The sequence below is a fragment of the Equus caballus genome, chromosome 16, assembly GCF_041296265.1.
Source record: "Equus caballus isolate H_3958 breed thoroughbred chromosome 16, TB-T2T, whole genome shotgun sequence".
NCBI lineage: Eukaryota > Metazoa > Chordata > Mammalia > Perissodactyla > Equidae > Equus > Equus caballus.
Genome location: NC_091699.1, coordinates 92,351,227 through 92,370,008, shown reverse-complemented (window position 1 = coordinate 92,370,008; position 18,782 = coordinate 92,351,227). Strand labels below are relative to the sequence as shown.

The 18,782-nt window shown below is 39.0% G+C and overlaps 1 long non-coding RNA gene across 1 annotated transcript; it reads right to left on the bottom strand.

Moving 5' to 3' along the window:
• Window positions 1-626: 626 nt before the first annotated feature.
• Window positions 627-6,899, bottom strand: LOC138918275 (uncharacterized). The gene is made up of 4 exons (XR_011427396.1): window positions 6,676-6,899; window positions 6,220-6,281; window positions 4,323-4,500; window positions 627-3,300 (listed from the first exon to the last, which is right to left on the bottom strand). It is a non-coding gene; the product is annotated as an uncharacterized lncRNA (long non-coding RNA).
• Window positions 6,900-18,782: the final 11,883 nt, after the last annotated feature.

The window sequence follows — 18,782 nt, the reverse complement described above, 5'->3', positions numbered from 1 at the left end:
TCGGCACAGCACTTGATGGACACAGCAGGTAGTGGGTCTGCTCTCTCGGAGGGTGTAGCAGGAGGCAAGTCTATTGTCTCCAGCTGGGCGGTCACAGGTGAGTGCAGTAATCAGTTTCTAGCCTAAGGAAAAATACTTAATCCTTAAGGAGACGCCAACGTTGGGAGGGGGAGAGAAGTTGCACCTTTATCTCAAGGGCCTTTTGCTCCTGCCATAGGGAATCTCTAAAGCAGATATACAATGCACGCTCAATGGCCTCGGTCAGGCCCTTTTGGAAAGACAAGGTCAGGCCGAATTAGGTTTACACCAAATGGCTTCCTCATATTCTCCAATATATCCTATTGCTTGCCATTTTTATTTGTCAAATAGAATGAGGAATTTTGGATGAAAAATATTCTGGACTTCATTTATTCATCTGATTTGGACTATCATAATCCTGTGGGTTAAAAAAGTGCAAGTTCTATACGAGAATTCAGTGATTCTCATCAGGACCTGAGCCATGCAAAGAAGTTAGTGAAGAGTTTCTCTGGTGTCTCCCCAACTTCCTTGTGATTATGCCTCTTCCCCCACATGGATTTTTCCCTTTCCTCTCTTCAGTGAGGTGTCAAAAGATAAACCGAAGCATATTAAAAATTTTAAGAGTTTATTTGAGAAAAACTCGACTTGAATTGGGAGCATCCTGTTTAACAGATAGAAAGGAGCCCCGAGGAGCTGTACAAAATGCAAAACTTCTATAGGTGGAAGGGAGCAGGAACAAGGAAGTTAGACCAGGCAAAAAAGCGAGTTGGTTACTGCAAGTTTACTTTCCTTTAAGGAACAGCAGGGGTCTGTCAGGCAGATGACCCAACTAATGCTGATCAGGCGATTCCTAATTGACTGGTTTAAGTTTCCATTTCTGGGAGAGCCAAAGTTGTAATTAAGTTAAGTCTTGGTTTGATGATGTGGAGTTTAGCATAAGCGACTCCATTTGTCACCAGCAAGTTGCCCTGAGGAACTCAAGAGTGGGGATTTGGAAGCATTTAACTCTTTTCCAAATAGCTTTTTTTTTTTTCCTTTTGTTGTGTTAAGGAGATGCAACCACCAACCACCCTGAACCAGACCAAGCCTCACCACAAAAGCTACGCCTATGACCTTTGCCTTATTTGTAGTACTGAGATCTCTCCAGGAGGAGCTTAGACCTCATGACCACAACCTGCAGTGTATGTGGAAGCATGTTTTCCAGCTGAGCCTGCACAAGTGAATACCCATCTCTCCTGTTTGAATATTCATTCCCCCTGCCAAATAACCGTCCCTGTTTCCCATTGTTCGGGGGGCCTTGACTCTGGAAATGATACCGTATGGTCTCCCATTTGCCACAAGTATACTTTACTTTGTGAGACAACTACTTCTGGTAGAGAGTCTGATTTAACTCGCTAGGAGGTGAATTCACTTTGGTTTCTGTAACACATTTTGGGCCTGTTGTCTTTTCTTAACACAGGATAGCCCTTAGTAGGGACTGATGTATCTTAGGTCTTTTCTTCACTCCCGTGCTCCAGTGCCTACACCCTTGATCCCTTGGTCACACTGGACTTCTCATTGCAGGTTCCACCCAGGTTGAAGAAATTTCCTTGGGTAGTTTCCCCTGATTCAAACATCTCTTTTTCACCTCTTCTATTTACACAGCGTTGCATTATTTTGTTTTGCAATGTGGGACTTTTGCCTCTATTAGGTATTAATAGTAAAAAATAAGTTTACTGCTGTCAATCTTCCAAAGAATATTTTGGTTTTAACAGGAACGTCTTACCATCATTCAGAGGAATTGGTATCTAACCATGGGACTTGGGATTCTACCACAGGGAGACTTCAGGTTAGCCAGAGGAATATTTGGGGAACGTGGGGAAAAAGGGATATTTAAATTTATCTAGAGCCTATCCAATGTAATCAATAGTCAATGACAAATCATTATGAAACTTCAAATCTTGATTGAGCATTTCACTAATATTCTCAGCCTATTAACTTTTCCATCAATTTATTGCCATTTTAGAAGCTGAGAATCAGACTTGTTTCCTCCCCCTTTTTGGGGGGGTGTGTCTAAGTGGGTGGAGGAAAGGCTGTGGCTCTAGCAGGCATGCCTGGGTTTCGGAACTGTTTCTGTTAGTGGAGGGAGAATATGCTTGCAGGTATTCCAGGCCATAGCTCTCCAAAAGATCCTCCCACATGGCTTGCTTAGCTTTTACTTTCATTTTGTATTAAACAAAAAGTCATTTGAGGGCTATTTAATGCTCTGGTTTGTGTTTTCCAATACCAGATAAAAGTTAAACAGATGAACCATTTGGGGGGTAAGGATTGGGAAATCCACGGCTGCTAAAATGCTTTAAAGTTTCAAAATGGTTTTGTTTTTTTAAACCCATTTTCCATGTTCCAGCAGCTGTGGGTTTTCCCAGGGCTCCCCCTGTGGCTCAAAAGGGAGCTGCTTAATGCTTAACAGATGAGCCAATTGAGTTTTTAAATGCAAAATTAAACTTAAAGTGCAGAAAGAGCACAGGGGACTCCACAGCCAAGAATAGACTGAAGGAGAGAGAGCTGCGTGCCGGGCTTGGGGGAGAGGAAGCCTCTTCCCGAGCAAGCAAGCGGCAGCAAAGGGGAGCAGGGGGCAGGCATGGTGATCTTTTGATCTCCAACAGGCTGTAATTATACTCTGTATTGCCAAAAGTTTTTTCAAAACTACTTTCTTTAGATTTACATATGTCTATTTTTCTTTAAGAACAGAAGAAAAGAAGTAGATGGATGGGCTCTATGGACAAATACATTTTGATCTCCATCAGGTTTGTTCTCTCAGTGATGGTGAGAGAGTTTGCTCCCCTCAGCATTTTCTTTTCCTCCTAAGATCCCTAGGCCCTTTACCTTCTGTGCCCCAGACACTCACTGGACCATCTGGATTCTCAGAACATTCTGCTGTGAATGTGAGGAGCCAGGACGATTGTAGACTTTGGTTGAGACATAATTTGCCGAGTGCAGGATAAATTGCCTTGCTATTCATCTAAATATTTAAACATAAGAAAGAATTGGGTTTTGGTGCTTAAAAGTAACCAACTTGAGGGGGACTGGTGCTGCAGTGGTTAAGTTCACATGTTCCGCTTCCGTGGCCTGGGGTTCACTGGTTCGGGTCCTGGGTGCAGTCCTACACACCGCTTGTCAAGCCATGGTGTCGTAGGCGTCCCACATATAAAGTAGAGGCAGATGCGCACGGATGTTAGCTCAGGGCCCGTCTTCCTCAGCAAAAAGAGGAGGATTGGCAGCAGATGTTAGCTCAGGGCTAATCTTGCTCAAAAAAAAAAAAAAAAAAAAAGAGTGAAAATTAACCAACTTGATTCAAGACAGATTATCCTAACACCTTAAAAACAATCTCCATTTCGATTGTATAAATGCTTTTACTTAACAGGCTCCCAACATCATCGAGACTGAAATTCCATGAGTGTGCTTTCTTTCATTGAAGATGATAAAATTAACTGTTGGATTCCAAATTGTGGAAATCTTTTTGGGAGTCAATCTCATGATTTCAATATTTTTTCATAGCAATAGGTATATTAGCATTCCAGAATGTGGTACAGCCCTGGTGAAGCTCGTCAGACCACAGAACCTCCCAGATTTCTGGCCGTTGCATATTGGAAGCATGAAGGCCTTAGTATTTTGGGGAGGTATGTGCATTGTTGTCTAGAGCATTTTAATTGCATTCGAGGAAAATTTAGTATAATCTGCAAAAGTGCTGAGAAATAATCACATTGGAAAACTTCTGTTGCTAAGATTGTGTATTCATACTTGGCATTTAAGCAAGGAAAACATTGAAAATCCTTCAATAGCTCACTTTTGGAGAAATCACTTTAACAGATAGTAACCAAAAAATCTTGTTATCATGCCCAGGAACCTTTCCATTAGGATACCAAGAAGAGAATGCTAGAAAGCTTCAAGTTCACATTTGAAGTCTAGCAACAATTAGTGAAGTCACAAGGGTAAATAAGCATAAAAAAGGAGACAAGCATATGCACATCTATGTATCTGTGTGTACACGCACATACCTTTCTAACCTCATCCAAATTTGCGTATTCAATTACAAATTACATTCCTTAGGTATTTTTTAACTCCTTCAAACTTTCAAAGTAAATCTTATTATTTGAAGTTCTGAGAGCTCTGATGGCAGACTCCCACACCTCTGCCAAAAAGAACAAACCAAACCAAACCAAAAATAACCCCAACAAACTATAAAATGGATCATTATCATGTAGTCTCAACCTTTATGATGATACTTGTCAACTCTTAATTGCTTAATGCAACAATTATTTTACCTTAATTATTATAAAACGGTAACTTCTAAAAAGCAGACTGAGGATGACTATTCCTGCTCTGCATCTGGGATGTGTATTCAGAGACTTGCACCTCTTAGGCAATCAAATCCACTTGAGTCATTGACTATATCCAGCCTTGTCAGTTTGCCTGAAGGAAAGATACTGAGAGGTTGGGCTCCTGCGAAAGCAATCATATGGTTAATTGCTTTAGTGCGAACCTAGCCATTGTGATTAAAGCCTAGGACTTGTGTTTAGGTAGAGCAGAGTTTCCATGCTTCAAGGCACTCCTTGGCAGATCTGGTACTCTCCAGGCCTTGAGAAAATGTGCTGAGGCATCAGCATATTTCCCTGAGGAGTCTCAGTGTTTGGGAGATCATTCAATCATTAGACCATATTCAAAGAACCTGGGTTAATTTGAATATATAATCATTGGCACACATATTCATATATTTGCAACCTCTTTGAAAGGATGATCAGCAGAATGCAGATTTAAATAAACAAGAACATATTCAAAACTTGACCTATTATGTGCTTGAATTTAATGCGAATCCGTGCTCACCTCAAACCATCTTATACCTGTCATCTAATGATTATACAAGCCTGTATACTGCAACTGGTGGACTTGGAATGGACGTAAATTAAAAAGACAGTTTGCTCTACTTTTTAATAAAATGCTATGGCTTATCTTTTCAGGATTCCAAAATTAGTTATTTCTCATAGAATTTGATTAGCAACAATTAGCCCACATTTTATATATACACTCACACAGACATATACACACATGTACGTATGTGTGTGTGAATAGATGCATAGATTAACTTCAATGCACATAACATTTCAAAACTATGGTCTAATCTTTTCTTTCTCTTTTTGCAAAATTATATAGAATCAAAATCATTGTTCCTTCCCTCTCCAGTAAAATGTTGGCTTTAGAGTTCACTTTTTATAAAGAAATTCTAAATCATTAAGCAAGTAGAATACCATCCCTTTAATATACTTTTTTTAATTACCCAACATACTTTTGGGGCTTTCACAAGTGGAGGCTAATATGCACTGATGCATAACGAAACAGCTATCCATGTTCTCGTAATTCAACTCCAACATCATTTTGAATAGATTTTTAGTATACTCACGGGAGTCACACAAGGGTAATTGATGATGACTTCGAATTGCTTGCATCTTATTTATCTTAAAATCTATCCCATAATCTGTTACTACATTATGGGCAATAATATCATTCTGTCAATTGTAAAAACAATGGCGTTTTATTAATTTAACTGTATTTATTGCTCTTCTATAACCTCATTAAAAATGACCCCTGTGTGTATAAGGTATTTTAGAAACCCTACTTTCTCAGAAATAGATGCAGTTAAGATTTACCATTTTAAGAAATATTAACAAAAAAGGGCGGCATATGATGGCATAGTCCTCATCATTTTGCATTGTTCTCCAAACAGTTGCCTTCATTTTCAGGGTGGATCTCTGAATGTTAATAGCAGATGCATCACGTGCAGGAAGCTGGGAGCCTGCAAGCCATGTTTGGCATGTAGATTCTTTGTAGGGAAAAATGTTACACAAAGCATGCTGCATCAAGTGTTTCATTTCAGAAATGGAATCTTTCTCTTAGACCAGTTTGATGCAATATTTTCTACCACTGTAAAAATTTGCTCATAAAGGAGTTAAATATTAAAATTGAATGGGAAGTAATAGAAAAATATAACCTCTATTCCCTAATGCAAAAATCAAATATGCAAATATGAAAATAAGGGGACTCTGCTTCTTCCCCTTATACAACTGATTAAATTGTCACTGCTGGAGATTACATGGGGTTTTATTCCCTTTACAGCCATATTCAATTGGACGGACAGAAAAATATATTGCCGCAGACGATACCCACCACCTGGGTACACTGTGCTTCCAGTCCCGGCAGAGGTCTTGTCCAAAACTTTGCAGCTACCCCTTTAAAAAAAGAAAATTATTAGATGTGATCATTCATGACAGACTAGATGACCTCTGAAGTCCTTTCCAACTTGGAGATCCCAGTAAGACAAAAGCTCGTCCTCTCACGACGAGATATTCCTGGGTAACAGAAGCTTCTGTGGCCCTCCCCCTTTCTATAGCGATCCTAAAAACATCTCATTCCTTTCTCAAGAGACCTTCATTTAAAAAAGAATATCAGAGCTCTTCTCTGCCTGTGTTTGCACTTGACGTCTTAGCTGATTGATGATTCATTTCTTGGCTTTTCAGTTTTGACACTGAACTTACCCCTCCCCCCCCACCTTGGTCCAATTGTCCCTTCCAGATGGCAATATTTGATTATTGCAAAAGTTAGATACAGAAACAGAAGGGTTACCTTTGCTCCTCTCCTGTCTCGCCGAGGTTCTGATGCGGTTCTCGCCGTCTGCCTGGGTGTAATAGAAGTTGGTGCTCAGTGACGATGTCGCCTGTCTGTGTCACTCTGCACTGCGGGCTGAGCAGAGAGCTGCCTCCAGCTGCAGGCGAGGGGCCTCGTGTTAAGGACGCACAGAACGAGTTCATTAATGAGATCGTTTTTCTGGTGCACAGAGATGTAGGCGTGGGGAAGGAGAGATTCAACAACTAAAAAAGGTGGCAGGATGATGTTTTTGAATTGGAGCATTCGAAAAAAAATAACAACAATGAAAAAATAGTTAGCAGATGCTTCATTGCAAGGACAAGTGAACAAGTCTATTTGCCTTTAGATTTGTGGTAGATATACACGTGCTACTTTGCTACAGAAGGGGAGGAATTGATCCCCAAAGAATTTTTAGGTGGCTTGATGTATGGCTGGAGATATTTTTGTTGCTGTTGTTATCTTAGCCATTCAGCAAAACGACACTTAGGGATATTTTTAACTAGATAAGATCTCTATTGTTATAACTGTAATTTGAAAATTTATCTTCTTGGACTGGGTGGATGAGTAAACAACCACGTTTCTCATTTCCAGCATCCAGATGGGTAAATTTATAATGAAATCAACTGATTTCTCCATGCCAAAACCCCAAAATTCCACATACATTTTAAAACACAGATGCATACATCATGCTTAAACATAGCATTCTGTTTTAACCTGAGGATTTCTTAAATCATTGCTTTTTAACAACTTGTGTGCCCTTTTTTAAATAGTAAATCTGCTCAATTCAGATATCTTTTACTATCAAAATTAAAAGCAGAGTTGTGTGTGTTCTACTGGCGTGAACACTTGTGCGCGACTACCCTTTCTCCTCCGTGTTTGCTTTTTTTCTGTCTTTCTCATGTTTCTTTGTTTTTCTTTTGCTTTCTTTTCAAGATTTCCCAGGGTTTTTGTTTTATCATATTGTTCTCTTTGCATTGTTCAACAGCTCTTTGACAAAAGTTCCACATTTAATCTAATTTTCTTTTTTTGTTTAATTTCCCCATAGTTTTATACTGTTGCTTTATTTTTCTTTCTCTTCTGGGGCATTGTGCTTATTTGTGAAAACAGAGCTCCAAAAGTCAGAATAATGCTGTATCGACAAATTTTTCTATTGACTATCCTCATGTTTTAATATCTTGACCTTTGACATTATTCCTTCTTCTAATATCGGCCATTTTAAATCATGTTTTCATCTATTGCACTGCATTTTCTATTATTAACGTCCTTCTTTTTCATTCTTCCCCCGATGTCCTGATTTCCCAGGCATCTGGGCATTATTAAAATGTGACCATCATTTATTCAACACTTGATATATGCAGTGTGTCCAATGCTTTGCACATACTCCCTTGCACTCTCCCTACATCCCTGCAAGGTGAGCATTCTCATCTCCAGGTGATCCAGGGGAAGACAGAGGCCCAGTGATTAAGGTACTGCCTGAAGGCCACACATTAACTGTGACAGCAAATATTTGTTCCCAGAAATATCAGGAACCAAATCACCTTCTCCGTCAAGGAAATCACAGAGACAAAAAATCAAAAGCATGTTTTGACATTCTGTTATGTACAGAGAAGTTCTGCTCACTTGCTAAACTTCACAGATCCATACTCACTTCATTATTTGCATGCACTTGTACCTGAAGTGATTAAATAGAAATTACTCCTTATGTCTTCTTTTTGATAACATTTACCAACTTTAGTTTTATTTGTGACTTTTAAAAAAAGCTCTAAACTCAAGTTACTATCTTCAACAAAATTTTTAACTAAAACTGGGTTCAAGTTTTCTTTCTACATATAGCGATTTACTAATATATTGTTGTAAATGTAAACAGACTGTGACAGCAAGTTCCTACCAGGAAAATAAACAAGAAATGGCAACTCTAGAAGCATGAAGAGATCATGTTGTCTGCAAACCCATAGCGTATATCAACCTTTCCAGCAATGACATCAGCGATCAAATATGTTTTTACAGCTGTCAAAGAGGTGGATCGGGCACTCAATCCCCACCGGCGTGCAGCTGCTTTTCCCCATCCTTCCCTCCCTGGATTATATTTGCCTTTTGGGAGAATAGAAAAACGGCGTGTTCCTTTACGTTCCTCATTCAGATTTAGAAACTCTCATACTTCTTGCTATGATGATGACATGCAGGTGTCATTTTCTAAACAGGTCAGTTTGCAAGTTTCATAAACCCACTGTTTAATCATTACCACCTCCTTCATTTTATTCTTGCAATGATATTATATATATATTTATATATGTGTATATATTTATATTACTTTTAAGAAGCAGACACATATATTTGATATTCCGTTAGAAGTCTCTAAAATTGCCACAGCTATTGCCATGAAAAAAGTCATATTTCTAGACTTTGGACAAGAGCTTAACGAAATTCTCTTTGATGGATTGCAGTCCTGAAAGCTGTTATTATACTAAGCTGTAATTAATGTTTGTACCCAGCAGTCTCCTAAGGAATTGCAGAAAGAAAAAAGTTAACAACCAGCACACCCGAAATAGCTAGGGAACTTTGACCAGAAGGAGAGGACAGCAGTCATGCAATGATTAAGAGGGGAGAGGGGAGTAAGAGTGACTTGGCTTTGAATTTCAGCTCTACCATTGGCCACCTTTGTGGCTTGGGCAAGTTACCACGTTCTTCTAAACCTCAGTTTCTTTAACTATAAAATGGGGATAATAATGCCCACTTCCAAAGACTGTCAGGAAAATTTGACCAGGTCATGCATGCAGAGCAATCAGGACAAAATTTGGTCTTTAGTAAGACCAGTATAGAAGACAGCTGTCATCATTATTGACATTACCACTTTTTTTTATTAATTTTTTTTTTGAGGAAGATTAGCCCTGAGCTAACTGCTGCCAATCCTCCTCTTTTTGCTGAGGAAGACTGGCCCTGAGCTCACATCCGTGCCCATCTTCCTCTACTTTATATGTGGGATGCCTACCACAGCATGGCTTGCCAAGCGGTGCCATGTCTGCACCCGGGATCCGAACCAGAGAACCCTGGGCCACCAAAGCGGTGCGTGAGCACTTAACCACTACGCCACTGGGCCAGCCCCAGACATTACCACTTTTATCATCCCTATACAATAACTAAAAACTAATTTCTCTTTCTTTCCTCCTTTTGGCACTATCCTGAGCCATGTAGTCCTTTAACCAGCTTATGAGTGGCATTTGAGGCTGGAGGATTTTGCTGTGGTTGTTGTTTTTGTCGGCCCCCTCCCAACTATAGTAACTTTATATATAACTCCTGTAACAACTTTTAAGATCAAGATCCAGTCTATACTAAATGAAGCATACATGAGCCAGTTCTTCACACACTATAGTACTTGGAATTTATGTCTTTTGGCAAGTATTTAAGAGTATAATCTGTGTAATGGTTCTCACCTTTCTATATCAACTTTTACTGGTATTTTATTTCCCTAATAAAAATTTCCAAGGCTCAGCCCCATGCCTGGCACATAGAAGATGTTCAATAAATTACTATTAAAATGAGCTAAACTGAACCTAAATATCTTATCTGCCTTGGGCAAAACATCAATTCACTAAGGGTATGCTTTACTCATTCATTCATGTGTACATGTGTGCCTTCATTCATTCAGTCAGTACTTGTTATGAGTCTACAATGTGATATGTGCTGCCCCCAAAATAATCCACATGAGGGCAGGGACCCTTTCTTTCTTGTATATAACTGTATCCTCAATATTTAGCACAATGCCCGGCATATGATAGGCGCACAAGAGATATTTGCTGAATCAATCAATTAAATTCTATTTTGGGATGGATTGCATTTCAGGATACATAAGAACAGCCTGGAGAACTGCATGGTGAAAACAAAAACAACAAACAATCCAATGGTACTAAGAGCCATCTTTCACGGTTACTTGCCAGGCTAAGCGTAATCAGAGCTCAAAAGCTGGCTTCCAGGTTTCACTACTGTGAGCCAGCATGTTTTCAACTGAGTCTGTTGGAGTTTTCCTAACAACTGTTTTCCTAGTCAACAGCTTTCTCTTGAAATGGAAAGAAAGGATGAATAGTAGGTGAAAAAATAGTGAGAGCTATAAACGACTAATAAAGATACAACTGAGAATTACTTGAAGATTGGCAGATCTAATTATTGAGAATAGGTGAGGTCCCAGTATATCAGCTTTACTGGGAGTTCCTTCTGTAAGAAAGAAGTAGTATATTTTGGTGACAATTATAGAACTTTATTGCTTAGATACCTTAGAAATCAGACCATCACTAATTTTTACAGATGAAAAAATAAGACCAAAAGAGATTCAGAGACCAAGCCAAGGTCACTTGGAGTCTGAACTAAGGCCCTGGTCTCTGATGTCTAAGAAAATAAATGATCTCACCACTCTATCACAAGACCTATTAAATATAAATGCTAACATGAATAATTTCACGAATGGCAACATTTTAAATATCTGTAAGACAGCAAAAATACCAACCCAAAGCAGAAAATGTGCAATAAAATATTCAACATGCTCTTGGTGTTTTCTATAAAAAAGGTTTTAAAATAATAGGAACTTCTGTTGTTCAAGCGTAATGTACTTCTATTCAGTTGAGCCCGTAAATCCAGATTAAGACCAGAGTACCTTCCAATGGGCAGGCCTTTTTTTTTCCCCAGCCACTCATATTGAATTTTAAATTCATGTTACCAATTGCCTATACAATCCAGGGAGGGAAGGAAGGAGGGAGTAGGGTTAGGGATGGTGCTAAACAAGTTTCTAAAGGTAAATTTGCAATTTAATTTTCGAAGATGAGACTTTTGAAGGGTTCCTATATCTAAAACAACAGAGAGTTATTTGCACACAGCGATTTGGACACATTAAAAAATTCAAAATTGCAAAATTGCAAGCGACCCTTTACAAGTAATCATTCAAATGGTAACAAAAGAAAAGGATGTTGAATTCTATAGGAGGTTTGTTCATCTGGAGGGAAAAGGCACAGACTGGGGGAGCATATATTTATAATATTGCTATATGAAAGAAACAAGAGGCAGTTATGTTAGTTTCACAGAAAGTTACCCACTTTGGGGTAGGCTAAAATTAAGCATTCCTTCCAAACTATATTGTTTTCATGCTGCTATTTTACTGGGTGGCATAAATCGTTCTTGAGAAATGAATTTATCTGTATAATCCTCTATAGACATAACAGTGAAGGGTGACCCTGAAGGACCAGGATCAAGGTTTTAAAATGAATGAATGTGAGCATGTGTAATTATTTCTTTCAGATTTGTAACAACATTCTTGCTGTTAACAAATATAAATGTAACATTTACTAGGAAATAAGAGACTGCAGACGGAAATAAACAAACCTAGGATGTAGTTCATCTAAGTAAACACTGAGGTTATAAACCTTCAAACTCAAATATCAAGAGCCCTGCAAATTAATGCTGCACACAATAGACCCTTTGGAAGCTGCCTTAATCCACCCCCCTGAATCTACATGAGGGCCATGCATAACAATGCAGGAGCTGAGTTTCCATTAAGAGTTTCCTCTGCAGGCTGTCAGCTGTTTGAAGAAATAACAATTTCCTAGGCATGAAAGCTTTTTCAGAAGGTTCCCACTGATGCGTAATAAAAGTGACTTTCCTTTTTTTTTTTCTTCTCCTTCTTCCTTTTTGTCCCCCCCTCAGATGTAACTTTGGAGGGAGAAAAGGGGTGGACTAAGGCCATAGGCCCCCTACTAGCTTACCTTACGTGGATTATCAGTGCAGGTGTTAATATAATTGAAGGTGTGGTAGCAGATACAACCCCCTAATAGCTTTTCCTATATGGAGATTACCTAGGTAGAGAATGCCAGACTACCTGAAGAATAGGCAAGTGAGTACCTTATTAACATATCACCATTCAGCGGCAGCTGCATATCTGGAAGAAGAAGAAGAGAAAAAAAACCTTTAAAGAGCCTATTCATCTATGTTAATGGGCCCATTGCACAGCACATTGTGTGAGAAATTAAGTCTCTGGCTGTGAACTTCCTGTGCTGTGCAAGCTGCCTTGACTCCTTTTTATTGCTTCAGGGTTATTATCTCCTCCTGGAAATAAAAACAATCATGTTCTCACATTTGAGAAGCCAAAACACTCTGAGATAACAAACTGGAGATGCTGGCTGAAAGTTTCTTTTGTCTCCCTTATTAAGTGAAAAAATATGTTTTGAAATTAAAGCAACCCCCAAATTTACATCAAAGCACATCAAATTAACTGAGCTGCCCTGTGAGTGACAAAGTTTTTCTCCCTCTCTTCTTATAAAATACACAATTAAACTGCTTTCCTAGTTATCATTCCTTTTTTAGAATTAATTTTTGACGGGAAAATATGTTAATTTATTCAAATTAGACATGATTTTTAAAAATGTGCAACTTGCAAAAGAACTGCTTTCCTTCTAGAAGATAAGTATAATAAACGTAAAAAAGAATGGTATTTATCCTCAGCAATTTCAATTTCAGGACAGGCTTGGCTAGCATTTCAAACAAGAAAATGGAAAAGATAATTTAAGATTAAGGAAATTCCTCCTTTTAGATTCGTTGAAAGCCCAGAATGTTTGCATCTGCCTTTTCTTGGCTCTAACAAGGCCACCATGTAAACCTATACACATTTGGCATAAAAGCGAATCCTCTTCGGATTAGCAAAACACATTTCCATCATTTTGTGTGTACATTACATCAGCAGCAGCAGCAGCAGCACCATCATCATTAACATGCTCATCATAAAAGAAAGGGCTAATGATCAATACTAACTGATTACAACTCAATTAACAGAGAATCTCCCAATGCAATTAAAAAAAAATCTAGTTTCCTTCAGACTTGAAGCATTCTCAAGTTAACCTAATATCTCTTAGTGTTTAACGGGTTTAATGAGCATGGGAGACAATAAAAAGAATACCGTAATTCAATCTGCTCCTTTTCTTTGCTAATGTACATTCTGTCTCCACTGGCACAATTTGTCTGAACAGAATAATAATTATTATCTGATGTTTCCAGGTTTAGCAATCAAAAAGCTTTATTTTAAGAATATGGCAAATCAGCCAATGAGGAAACATGGTTGGATACATCCAGGAGGTTGACCATGGATGTGTGACCTACCATAGAGTTGGTTGAGGGGATTCTTGGAGCATTAAGGACTGCATTGTTCCTTGGGTTTGGTTTGTTTTCCTAAAAAAGAAAGTAAATAAAAGTTTGTGAAAGTAGAAAATAGTCAAACAGATCCTTCTGTGAAAGATACGATGGCAAAGATGATTCCTTAATTTGCACAGTAAAATTAGTATCAATTATGTGAAATAATGTGAAGTGTCAAGCTTTTTCTTCAAGGACAGATGGGCAAATTTTTCCAACTACTACTTACTAATATTTCTACCTTCCATTTTTTAATTTATCGACATTTATGGGAAGCATTGGAAGAGATGACTCTATTTGCTGGGGAGTCAGCTGCCTCAGTCCCTGTGGGATGTCTATAAATGGTAGATTTTGATAGACTCTGGAAGGGATTGCTAGCTTTCTACTGGCTTCTTAAAGAGAAGACTTACTTCAGTGGGAGCAAAACTTGACTACCCGTTCTATGCGTGACTGCTTTATATTTCTGACAAAACGCCCTCTAATTTTTTGGGCTAAGATTTTGTGGAGTTAAAGTCTGTTCCTGGGGGTACTGAAAGAACAAGGAAGAGCTGAACACTACTATTTTCTATATCAAGGGAGTAGTTGATATTTCAGAAATCATCGCGACTAGTGATTTAAAGACGAGAAGACAAAATTGAACTATTTCCCTTAAGATAACACAGATTAATGGGTCGTTCACAGTCCTGTTAACACGTAACCACTGTATGCCCCAGGTAATCAGGGCGACGTTGTTGCCGGCACAAAAGTGACATCAGAACTTGTCTTTGTTGGCATCAGAACTGCCAGCCATATCACCTCTGACTGCGTGGCCCCACATCTATTAACCTTATTGATTTGGAGTCCCGCCGGGGCTCCCTGGAAAACTGCTCCCCGCTGAAAGGCTGAAGTGGATCAATCCTGAACCATGAACAAGAATTCAATAAAACAGCACAGTGAGGACCTTTAACCATTAAGTATTCCTTAAAGTAAATCAAATTAAAGACCTTGCCATAATTAAGCTCTTTTAAGATTTTGAGATGTCAATTGATTCCAAGTCCCCCAAAGTAAACTATGTCTAGAAGGTGCTGTTACAAGAGACACCTTTTCATCTGTTGTGAGGTAATTAACTAAATACAATAAGGAGAGCTGGGTTTGTGTCATCAAGGGGGCTGTCTTGTGTAAATAAGCGGTTTTAAAGTCAAACCTTAAAACATTATTATTTTCGTAACAAAATGGTACTTTATACAGATTTTCCATAGCAAATATCCTAGTAGAAAGAAAAATGTTTTTCTCCATAGCCAGCTTGGAATTTTTTTCTTTACTGGAAATTAAGCAGTATATTGCCTTATTTGTTGAAAAATGAGCCAGTCAGTTAGTTAATACGGTGAAATTAATGCCATGTAACTGGAATAGTGGAAATGCATGTTTGCTTGCTATTATTGATGCTCATCTTTGATCAATAATGCATAACAGCCTATGTGAAACATCTAACATAGAGTATATCATATGTTGTCTCTATTTAGCACCCCTAGGCAAGAATATTGTATAGGGAAAAAACCCAAAATTACTGTTTTTCTTTATTGACGGCTCTCTAAGGAATACACTTGAATGAGTTCTGTCTGGCAACTAATTGATAATTATTTAATTAGCAATTTATAATGACAATGGGATTTTACCCCCCACCAGTCCATCTCTTCTCTAAGACCGAAGTAGACAACCTTACCCATTCTTGCACTAACTTCTGGGAGCTAACACTGGCCGAAGCGTGCCCTCACTGAGGTTTCCCAAGTGCAACTCGGAAAGCAGTGCATGCCACCACCTCCTTGAAACCCCAGCGTTTCCTTTTCCCGTTGCGGGGGATGACTGGCACTTTAACAATGCGTGTGGGTGTACAGCCTCGTCGTGTCACTGTGGACAGTTCTAACAGCAGCTTCATTAGTTCTTTTTACAACAAAAGATAGGGTTTTTCCCCCTGCCTTTTTCTTTCTTTCCCTTAGTTGGCATGCGGGTTGAATTTTCCTTGGACCCCCTGCTTGACTTTTTTTATTCCAGAACTTCTTTAGAATGGTGCAGCTATTCGAACACTAGGAATTGTAACTGATAGACTGTTTGCAGGGGAACTCATGAAAGTTCTCTTTGTTCTCCCCTCTTTAACCAGGTTTACCAGCCCCTCCCTCCCACCAACCAAAAAGGAAAAGGAAATCCACTTTTAATTATACATTGATGGAAATCACTGTGTAGGAAGGGAGCATTCACTGCAGAATGCCCATTTTTAGACTTTATTACAAGCAAAAAGAGGGACTCGCATCAGAACAGCAATTCTCAGTCCTGAGCAAAAGCTCAAGTTAAAATGTATCTTTCTCCGTGACACTGTGTTCAGTTTAAGATTTCTCAGCTAATGAAGGAATTCTTGTTAAGAAATAAAACAAGGTAGTGGCTTCTCTATATGTTATATATAGAAAATAAAATATGTTTTGTTTTATTTCATATGTATGAAATAAAACAGGGCAGTAGCTTTAAATATATATAAAATGTATAATTAGCTCTGTAGAAGGGTTTTGTATAGATAAAAAGGACACGATTGAGTCTATAAGTAAACGTCTAAAAACATTTTAAATGGCTATTTATCTGATCGAAGTTTTTGACAATTGATTCTTTTTGTATCTTCCAAGCAAAGAAATAGGTATGGAATTAAAAAGGTTTGAAATGGAAGGAGGTAGAGTTGTGGGATCTAGATGGAAATAATAGGAGAAAAGGCATATTTTAATGTTAATCTGATTAATAAGGAAACGTCAATATTCTTTCTAGAATAAAAAGAGGAAAAAAAGTTAAAGCATCCAGAAATAGGCAGGCACACTCTTGAGGGAGAATTTCAACTGCAGTTGCCTTTTTACTTATTTTTTTACTTCTAAGGCATACACTTGTTGTCTTGAGATTAGAAACTGCTCTCTCTTTTTTGTCTTTTGAGTTTGTCTAAGAAAGAAAGGTGGTCAAGTCCTGTATGCTAGAGCCAAGGCACTTGCTCCCGAGGGCCGATCATCAGGCTGCAATAACGCCCTGCATCTACGCTTGACACGCCAGGCTGTAGCACTGGGTTCTCACCACAGCTGTGTGAGGTGGCAGGGAGACTCACTTCTCATAGGCAAAGCAACTAAGGCTTAACAGAGTGAGTAACAGGGTCCACAAAGAAAACAGAACCACTGCAAGCACTTTGGGAATGCCGGACCTAGTATAGAAATAGATCTTTTACGAATGTGGAGGGAGCTATTTTAGTGCAGGTCTGGAAGCCGAGGATAGAGGTCGGAGATGCGGCTAATAACGAGATCAAAGTGGAGCACTGGCCCACGAGGACAAGTGAGAGCTTGCAGGAAAATTTGAGAAGCTGTGTTCCTCTGGTATCTAAAGTTGTACTATGACCGGGGAGCATGAGGAAGTGCCTGTGGAAACTGTCCCCTCTGGGGAATATGTTGCTCTGTAATCTCAGAGCCAAGAATGTAATGGTGGGTTTAGGGTCATGGTGGATCAGTCGGGCCTGCAGTCAGAAAGACAAGCTGGACGTGGAGCTTGAGGAGAGCAGTGACAAGCTGGGGCCCACTGGGGACCTTTGTATCTGTCCTGTACCATATCTGACCTCCATGGACTTCCAAGAGTAATGGCTTCTTCTTCAATTTTACTTTCCAAATCTCATGCAAATTCCTTTCTTGGTCACCCCTAACTAAGAACCATGCAAGGGAATTCTGGAAAATGAAATTCCCATCCTTAATTGTGGTAGTACCAAATTGGCAACACAGAATCCAACTCATTGGTCTAAGGCCACATAGCTAGAAGGTGGCAGAGCCACAACTAAAGTTAGTTTTTGACTCTGAGAACAATGCTACTTCCACCCTGTCAGGCTATGTTGAGTTGTAAGTACCAAGGAGAGATTTCACCGTGGAGAGCGAAGGCACCAATCTGAAGTCACAGTCAGAAGCAACTGATAGAAATCCACCTGAAAGTGGCTTAAGCTAAAAAGGGGACTTATTGTCAAATGGGAATTAGTTGTCAAAAGAACATTTATTGCTTAATTGAAGCATTCAGACTTCAGGCATGACTAGATCCTGGAATTCAAATGGCATTGTCAGGACTCAATTTCCTTGCATTGGCTCTGCACTCCTCTGGATTGGCTTTGTTCTTGTCTGCTATGAATGGTAACGCAAAAAGATTGAAAAAAACCCGAGGTCTTGAAGGCATAAATTCTCCCACGGAAGAAAGAGTTTTAGGCCTGCATCCCACCAGCTTCAGTTCCAGCGTAAGAGAATGCTTCTCTGTCTTAATATTTTGATAAAAAATTTCCTAATTGACCTTTGTTGGCCTGGCCAGGGTCAGATGTCCATTGCTGTATCAATAATTGAGGTCTAGGCATGATAGTCCTTGCCTTGGGTCAGTGTTCCTTCCAGGAATGAGGTAGGGAGAGAGAGTAGAACCAATCAAACCTGAGTGGGAGAAAGGTGGCTTTCCTGTGCTTAAGAACACGGAACAGACAATAAACGTCCACCATGCTGATTAAAGCTCCTGTTTTCAATGAACTTTGTTATTGCATAAGGGAAGTGAAGAAGGGATGGGTTAATCGACTGTAAAGATCGAAATATTCAGGAAGCAAAACTGAAATAGAGTGACAAGAATGCAAAAATTTTGATTAATTGACATGTATTATATGTGCCCTGTACTATTCTGGGCGCTAAAGGGAATATAAAAGTATAATTTACTGTTTCTATCTCCCTTAACAATATTTACACTTTCATTGAGGAGAGAAATGTTACGCACACAACAATTAGCAAGCAATTGAATACAGAATGTAATTAATGTCAACTTTATGTGATATGGGTCAAAAAGAGCACCAGTCCTTTAGGAATAGACTACACAGGAAGGCCTCGATAAGGAGTTGGTACTTTGGCTCATCTCTG